Below are 7,459 nucleotides of genomic sequence, written 5' to 3' on the forward strand. Positions count from 1 at the left end.
GCAGATCTTTCCCCAGTCCAGCCTTTGATGAGAATGCAGCTCAGCTAGTGTCTTGATTGTAGCCCTGTGGGACCCTGAGCCAAAGACCTAGCTAAGCCTGCCCCAACTCCTCACAAATGGAAACTGTGAGATAATAAATGTATTTTGCTTAAGACACTAAGCTTGTGGTAATTTGCTATATAGTTTAGAAAATGAATACAACTCAAACCCTTGCTCTGGTTCATCTGTTAGTGATTTCTTCCTCAGTGGCACATATCCCTAGTCATTACTTATAAGAGTTTTAACCATTGGAATACCCACCTTGTGCCAGGGGCTGTTTGTGCTCCACCAGAAGTAGAGTCCCTGTTACCAGTTCTTGGGGGCAGGCTAACTCGCTGCAGCTGTGTCAAACGGTGAAGTAGCTGAAAGCTCAAGGTTGGCTGCTGACCCTGGGGACACCCTGTCCTTCCGTGAGAGGGAATCTGGGCTTCTCATCTTCTATTACATTTTTGTCATCTTAGTGTTTTCTTTCCACATTTCATCCTCTAATACTTGTTTAGCCACTTCTGTATTTAACCATTCTGTGTATTGAATTATTGCTTTTAAAGTAACTGATATGCTTCGGTTTTCCTATCTGGGTAATGACTCATATAGCATTTTGAATATATTCTTTCAGTTTTTAGCAGGCATGATGTCCTTTTGTCACTCTGTGGCTTCATGGTGCTCTTGTGTAATCCTTGAAGTCTACAGATATGCATGGAGAATTGGCTTCTGGGAAGCCTATCATTAGGTAACTGGGATTCACCCATTCAATTCTCCTCAAAGTTGATATGTAACTCAAGCTGATAGAAGTACATAGGTCTTTAGTTCCTCAGAGGTCCTAATCCTAATGTGACTAGGGTACTGGTGTCATAACCTTGATGGGGACTCAAGCACAGAGAGCAAGGCAGAACCGCACTAATCAACATTAGGGAACAAGCTAGCCTCTAATCTCAGGAGAAAGCAGAGAAAATAAAACTTACATGTAAGTGCAAGGAATAGCTGGCTAGGAGGAAGGAGAATTTTATATCGAGTCCAGGATGTTAGTCTAAAGCTGGTTAGTCAACATCAGTCTCCATTCTAGAAAGAGGTGCCAGCGTTGGACCTTCCTGCTTGGGTTACAGCTGGAGCTATGGGAGGAATGCAGAGACCGGGGAGACGGGGACTGACAGAATAGGGAAACCACTCACTTTGGACATGGGTATAGGTGGCTCTTAGATTCAAAACTAAACAAAACAAAAAACCAAAAAACCTTCCTTTCTACCTCTCAAGAGCCTTGGCTCTTAGATTCTCACATGAATTTCTTTTTAAAAAGTTTTTATTTTATTTTAGATTCAGGAGGTTCATGTGTATGTTTGTTACATGGGTGTATCTCATACTGATGGGGATTGGGCTACTAGTGTACCCATTAGTGAACATTATACCTGATAGGTAACTTTTCAACTCATCCCACTTCCATCCTCCTCTGTTTTGGAAACCCTGGTGAGTATTGTTTCCGTCTTTATGTCCATGTGTACCCACTGTTTAGCTCCCACTCATAAGTAAGAAGCAATATTTGATTTTTTGTTTCAGTTAATTCACTTCCTCCTGCCTTTCACCCTCTGCTTTCTTTCTCCTTGTCCTATTTTTCCTTTTTCTCCTCTGGCTTCCCTTTCTTCTTCCTTCTGTTCTTTACCTTCCTTACCCTGCTCCTCTCTGTCTTCCCTGTTTTTTTTTTTTTTTTTTGAGACAGAGTCTCGCTCTGCCCCCAGGCTGGAGTGCAGTGGCCGGATCTCAGCTCACTGCAAGCTCCACCTCCCGGGTTCCCGCCATTCTCCTGCCTCAGCCTCCCGAGTAGCTGGGACTACAGACGCCCGCCACCTCGCCCAGCTAATTTTTTTGTATTTTTAGTAGAGACGGGGTTTCACCGTGTTAGCCAGGATGGTTTCGATCTCCTGACCTCGTGATCCGCCCGTCTCGGCCTCCCAAAGTGCTGGGATTACAGGCTTGAGCCACCGCGCCCGGCCTTTTTTTTTATTATTATACCAGAAGTAAAGACATGAACATTCATTTTGTGAGACATTAAAATTTTGTAGATAGAATTGTAATCCCATTTTACTGTCCGCCTGTCAAGAGGAAACTTTATCAGCTTATTTGGCAAGATTCCAGACTCTTCTTTATACGTACATTACAAAATAATACATAATTTTGATGGACATGTAGATGTCCATAATTTGTATTATTTTTGTTATCATTATAGATTTTCATGGTACCTAGACTGTTCTATTTTATACTATCTATGCTTTTTCACCAAATTTAAAAATATCCTCTACTTTGCTTATGGTGACAGAATGTAAAATTTGTTAAGTAGTCGTATTTATTTTCTCTAACACTGAACTTTTTTAAAAAGATTCTTAGACAAGAATTTTTTTGTTTTGTTTTGTTTTTGAGATGGAGTCTCTCACTCTGTTGCCAGAATGGAGTGCAGTGGCGCAATCTCAGCTCACTGCAACCTCCGCCTCCTGGGTTCAAGCAATTCCTCTGCCTCAGCCTCCTTTGCTGGGACTACATGCACGCACCACCATGCCCAGCTAATTTTTTGTATTTTAGTAGAGACAGGGTTTCACCATGTTGGCCAGGATGGTCTCAATCTCCTGACCTCGTGATCTGCCCCCTTCGGGCTCCCAAAGTGCTGGGATTATAGGTGTGAGCCACCATGCCCAGCAAGAAATATTTTTCTACCCTCAGATCATAAAGACATTCTCTTATTTTTCTAGTAGTTTAAGAGGAGTTTTTTTTTTTCATATTTAGGTCTTTATTCTTTTTGAAATATGTTGTGTCTCTGTGATGTACAGATAGAATTTTATTTTTCCATGTGGAAAGCTAATTTTGCCAAACCCCAATTTTATATGTGTGTGTATATATATACATGACTATTTCTAGGGTTTTAAGTCTTTTTTTTCCTTTTTTTTTGAGATGGAGTCTCACTCTGTTGCCCAGGCTGGAGTGCAATGGTGAGATCTTAGCTCACCACAGCCTCTACCTTCTGGGCTCAAATGATCCTCCCACCTCAGCCTCCTGAGTAACTTGGACAGCAAAAAAGTGCCACCACGCCTGGCCAATTTTTTGTATTTTTAGTAGAGATGGAGTTTCATCATGTTGCCCAGGCTGGTCTTGAACTTTTGGACTCATCAATCCGCCTGCCTCAGCCTCCCAAACTGCTGGGATTACAGGCATGAGCCACCGCCCCTGGCCTATGTTTTAAATCTTAAGGTATGTTTGTCTGTTTCTATACCAATTCCACATTGTTTTAATTATTATACATTAAAAATAAATCTTAATATGTAGTTGGTATAGATGCCTATCCCCTTGTCTTGATTTTCTTTTCAATTTGTTTGGTTTTTACTTAATGTTTTACTCTTTCAAATATATAATTTTAATATTTTTAAATTTTCTTCAGGTTTTTTTGGGCATGATTTAAAAAATTGCATGTATTTAGGCTCTACAATGTATTTTTCTTTTGAGACAGAGTCTTGCTCTGTTGCCCAGGCTGGAGTGCAGTGGTGTGATTTTGGCTCACTGCAGCCTCCACCTCCCATGCTCAAGCGATCCTCCTACCTGAGCCTCCCAAATAGCTGGGACAACAGGCATGCACCACCACACCTGGGTAATTTTTTTTTTTTTTTTTTACTTTTTTAGAGATGGGGTTTTGCCCTGTTGCCCAGGCTGGTCTGGAACTCCTGGGCTCAAGTGATACACCTGCCTCAGCCTCACAAAGTGCTGGGATTACAAGCGTGAGCCACCACACTCGGCCTGATGTTTTGATATATGTATACATTATGAAATGATTAGCACAATCAACTTAATGAACACATCCATCACCTCAGGTAGTTTGAGTAAATTTGTCTATCCTATGAAATACTACCTTAGGATTTTGACTAGAATTCAACTTGTTTTAATCACCAATATGATACGTATCTCAATTTCCTCAGTTCTTTTTTATGCTTCAATAGTGTTTTAAAATACATCTCTAAAGACATGTACATACTTTTAAAAAACATTTATTCCTCAATAAGTTAAGACATTATATTTTGCTAATGTGTATATTTTTTTCGACTGCATTTTATAATTATTTCTTGTGTATAATAATGGTATTTATGTTTGCATGTTGGTCTTGTATTTAGGAAATTTGTTTAGCTCTCATTGGTTTAAATGGTTAGTTTCAAGCTTTTTCTGTTTGATTTTCTGTATGGGCAATCATATTATCTGCAAATAATGAAATGTTTTCCTTCCACTGCAAGCATTATACCCCATTTTGTGTTCTTGGCATGTTTGTCAAAGGTCAGTTGACCATAAATTTGTGTTTATTTCTAAGCTCTCTATTATGTTCCTTTGGTCTGTGTGTCTGTTTTTAATGCAATTACCATACTGTTTTGATTACTATACCTTTGTAGTATATTTTAAAATCAGGTAGTATGATGCCTTCTTCAGCATTGTTCTTTATGCTCAAAATTGCTTTGGCTATTCTGTTTGTGTGTGTGTGTGTGTGTGTGTGGTTCCATACAAATGTTAGGGCTGTTTTTCTATTTCTATGAAAAATGTCATCAGGATTTTTTTTTTCCTGTACTTTAAATTCTGGAATACATATGCAGAACATGCAGGTTTGTTACATAGGTATGCATGTGCCATGGTGGTTTGCTGCACTCACCAACCCATCATCTATATTAAGTATTTCTCCTAATGCTATCCCTCCCCTAGCGCCCCCACCCACCAACAGGCCCTGGTGTGTGATGTTCTCCTCCCTGTGTCCATGTGTTCTCATTGTTCAACTCCCACTTATGAGTGAGAACATGAGGTGTTTCGTTTTCTGTTCCTGTGTTAGTTTGCTGAGAATGACGATTTCCAGCTTCATCCATGTCCCTGCAAGGGACAGCTGAGAATGATGATTTCTAGCTTCATCCTTGTCCCTGCAAAGGACATGAACTCATCCTTTTTTATGGCTGCATAGATTCCATGGTGTATATGTGGCACAATTTCTTTATCCAGTCTATCATTGATAGGCAAAAAATGCCATTAGGATTTTGAGAGGGATTGCATTGAATCTATAGATTGCTTTGAGTAGTATGGACATTTTAACAATATTCATTCAATTCATGAACACAGAATATCTTTCCTTTTATTTGTGTCTTCTTCAATTTTTTCATCAATGTTTTATAGTTTTCAAGGTACAGATTTTTTTCACCTCCTTGATTAAATTTATTCCTAAATATTTTATTTCTTTATAGCAGTTGTAAGCGGGATTGTTTTCTTGATTTATTTTTCAGATAGTTTGCTGTTGATATAAGAAATGCTACTGATTTCTGTATGTAGATTTGTATCCTGCAATTTTATTATATTCATGTATTAGCTTTTGATCGTCTTTGGGGTTTTCTGTACATGAGATCATGTCATCTACAAACAGAGATAATTTAACTTCTTCCTTTCTAATTTAGATGATTGTTTTTCTTTTGTCTGATTGCTCTGGCTAAAAGTTCCAGTACTATATTGTACTGAATTAGTGAGGGTGGGCATCCATGCCTTGTACTGCATCTTAAAGAAAAAGCTTTTAGTTTTATCTTACTGATTATGATGTTAGCTGTGGGCTAGTTATATATGGCCTTTATTGTGTTGGGGAAATTTTCTTCTATATGTAAGTTATTGGAATTTTTAATCATGAAAGGATGTTGAGTTTTGTCTATGCCTTTTCTGCATTCATTAGAGAATCATAGTTTTTACTCTTCATTCTGTTAATGTGATGTATTGCATTTACTGATTAGTGTATTTTGACTATCCTTGCATCCCAGAGATAAATCCCACTTGATCATGGTGAACAATCCTTTTAATGTGCTATTAAATTTGGTTAGCTAGTATTTTGTTGAGCATTTTTGCACCCATGTTCATCAGATATATAGGTCTGTAATTTTCTTTTCTTGTAGTGTCCTTAACTGGCTTTGGTATCAGGGTAATGCTGACCACAGAAAATTAATTTGAAACTATTTCCTCCTCTTCAATTTTTTTTGAAGAGTTTGAGTAGCGTTGGTGCTAGGTCTTTTCACATGTTTGGCAGAATTCATCAGGGAAGCCATCAAGTTCTGAGGCCTTGATGGGAGATTTTTTTTATTACTTCTCAATCTCCTTACTTATTGGTTTGTGCAGATGATCTATTTTTTTTCATAATTCTGCCTTGGTAGGTTGTAATGTTGTAGGAATTTATCCATTTCTTCTAGGTTATCTAATATTTTGGCTTATAATTGTTCATAGTAGTCTCTTATGATCCTTTGTATTTCTGTAATGCCAGTTGTAATGTCTCCTCTTTCATTTTTTATTTTATTTATTTAAGTTCTCTCTATTTTTTTTTTTTTAGTTAGTCCATCTTAAGGTTTGTCCATTTTGTTTATCTCTTCAAAACCCAACTCTCAGTTTTGTTGGTCTTTTCTATTTTCTATTTAATATATTCCAGTCTCTATTTAATTTATTCCTCTCAGATGTTTATTATTTCCTTTCTTCTGCTTGCTTTGGGCTTAGTTCTTGTTTTTCTAATTCTGTCAAGTGTAAAGTTAGATTGCTTATTCAAAATCCTCCCCTTTTTTGATAAAGGCATTTACTGCTATAAACTTCTCTCTTAGAACTGCTTTTGCTGCATTCCATAAGTTCTGGTATGGTGTGTGTCCATTTTTGTTTGTCCCAAGATATTATTTAATTTCTCTTTTAATTTCTTGTTTGAAGAGCCATCAGTTGTTCAGTAACATGTTTAATTTTCATGTATTATGTAAATGTAAAAAATTCCTCCTGTTACTGATTTCTAGTTTTATTTTTTATTTTTTTAAGGACTTTAAAAAATTTCATAATTGTTTTAACATTAATATGGCTTGTCTTTTGGATACATTAATTTTTTTCTTATTTATTTATGTATTATAATTTAAGTTCTAGGATACAATTGCAGAACATGCAGATTTGTTACATAGGTATACATGTGCCATGGTGGTTTGCTGCACCTATCAACTTGTCATCTAGGTTTTAAGCCCCTCATGCATTAGGTATTTGTTCTAATGCTCTCCCTCCACTTTCTTCCCACCCCCGACAGGCCCTCGTGTGTGATGTTCCCCTCCCTCTATCCATGTGTTCTCACTGTTCAACTCAGACTTATGAGAGAGAACATGCGGTGTTTGGTTTTCTGTTCCTGTGTTAGTTTGCTGAGAATGATGGTTTCCAGCTTCGGCCATGTTCCTGCGAAGGACATGAACTCATTCTTTTTTATGGCTGCATAGTATTCCATGGTGTATATGTGCCACATTTTCCTTATCTAGTCTATCATTGATGGGGATTCATGTTGGTTCCAAGTCTTTGCTATTGTGAATAGTGCTGTAATAAACATACATGTGCATGTGTCTTTATAGTAGAATGATTTATAATCCTTTGGGTA

Source organism: Colobus angolensis, unplaced genomic scaffold (genome assembly GCF_000951035.1).
Source record: "Colobus angolensis palliatus isolate OR3802 unplaced genomic scaffold, Cang.pa_1.0 Scaffold3, whole genome shotgun sequence".
Taxonomy (NCBI): domain Eukaryota; kingdom Metazoa; phylum Chordata; class Mammalia; order Primates; family Cercopithecidae; genus Colobus; species Colobus angolensis.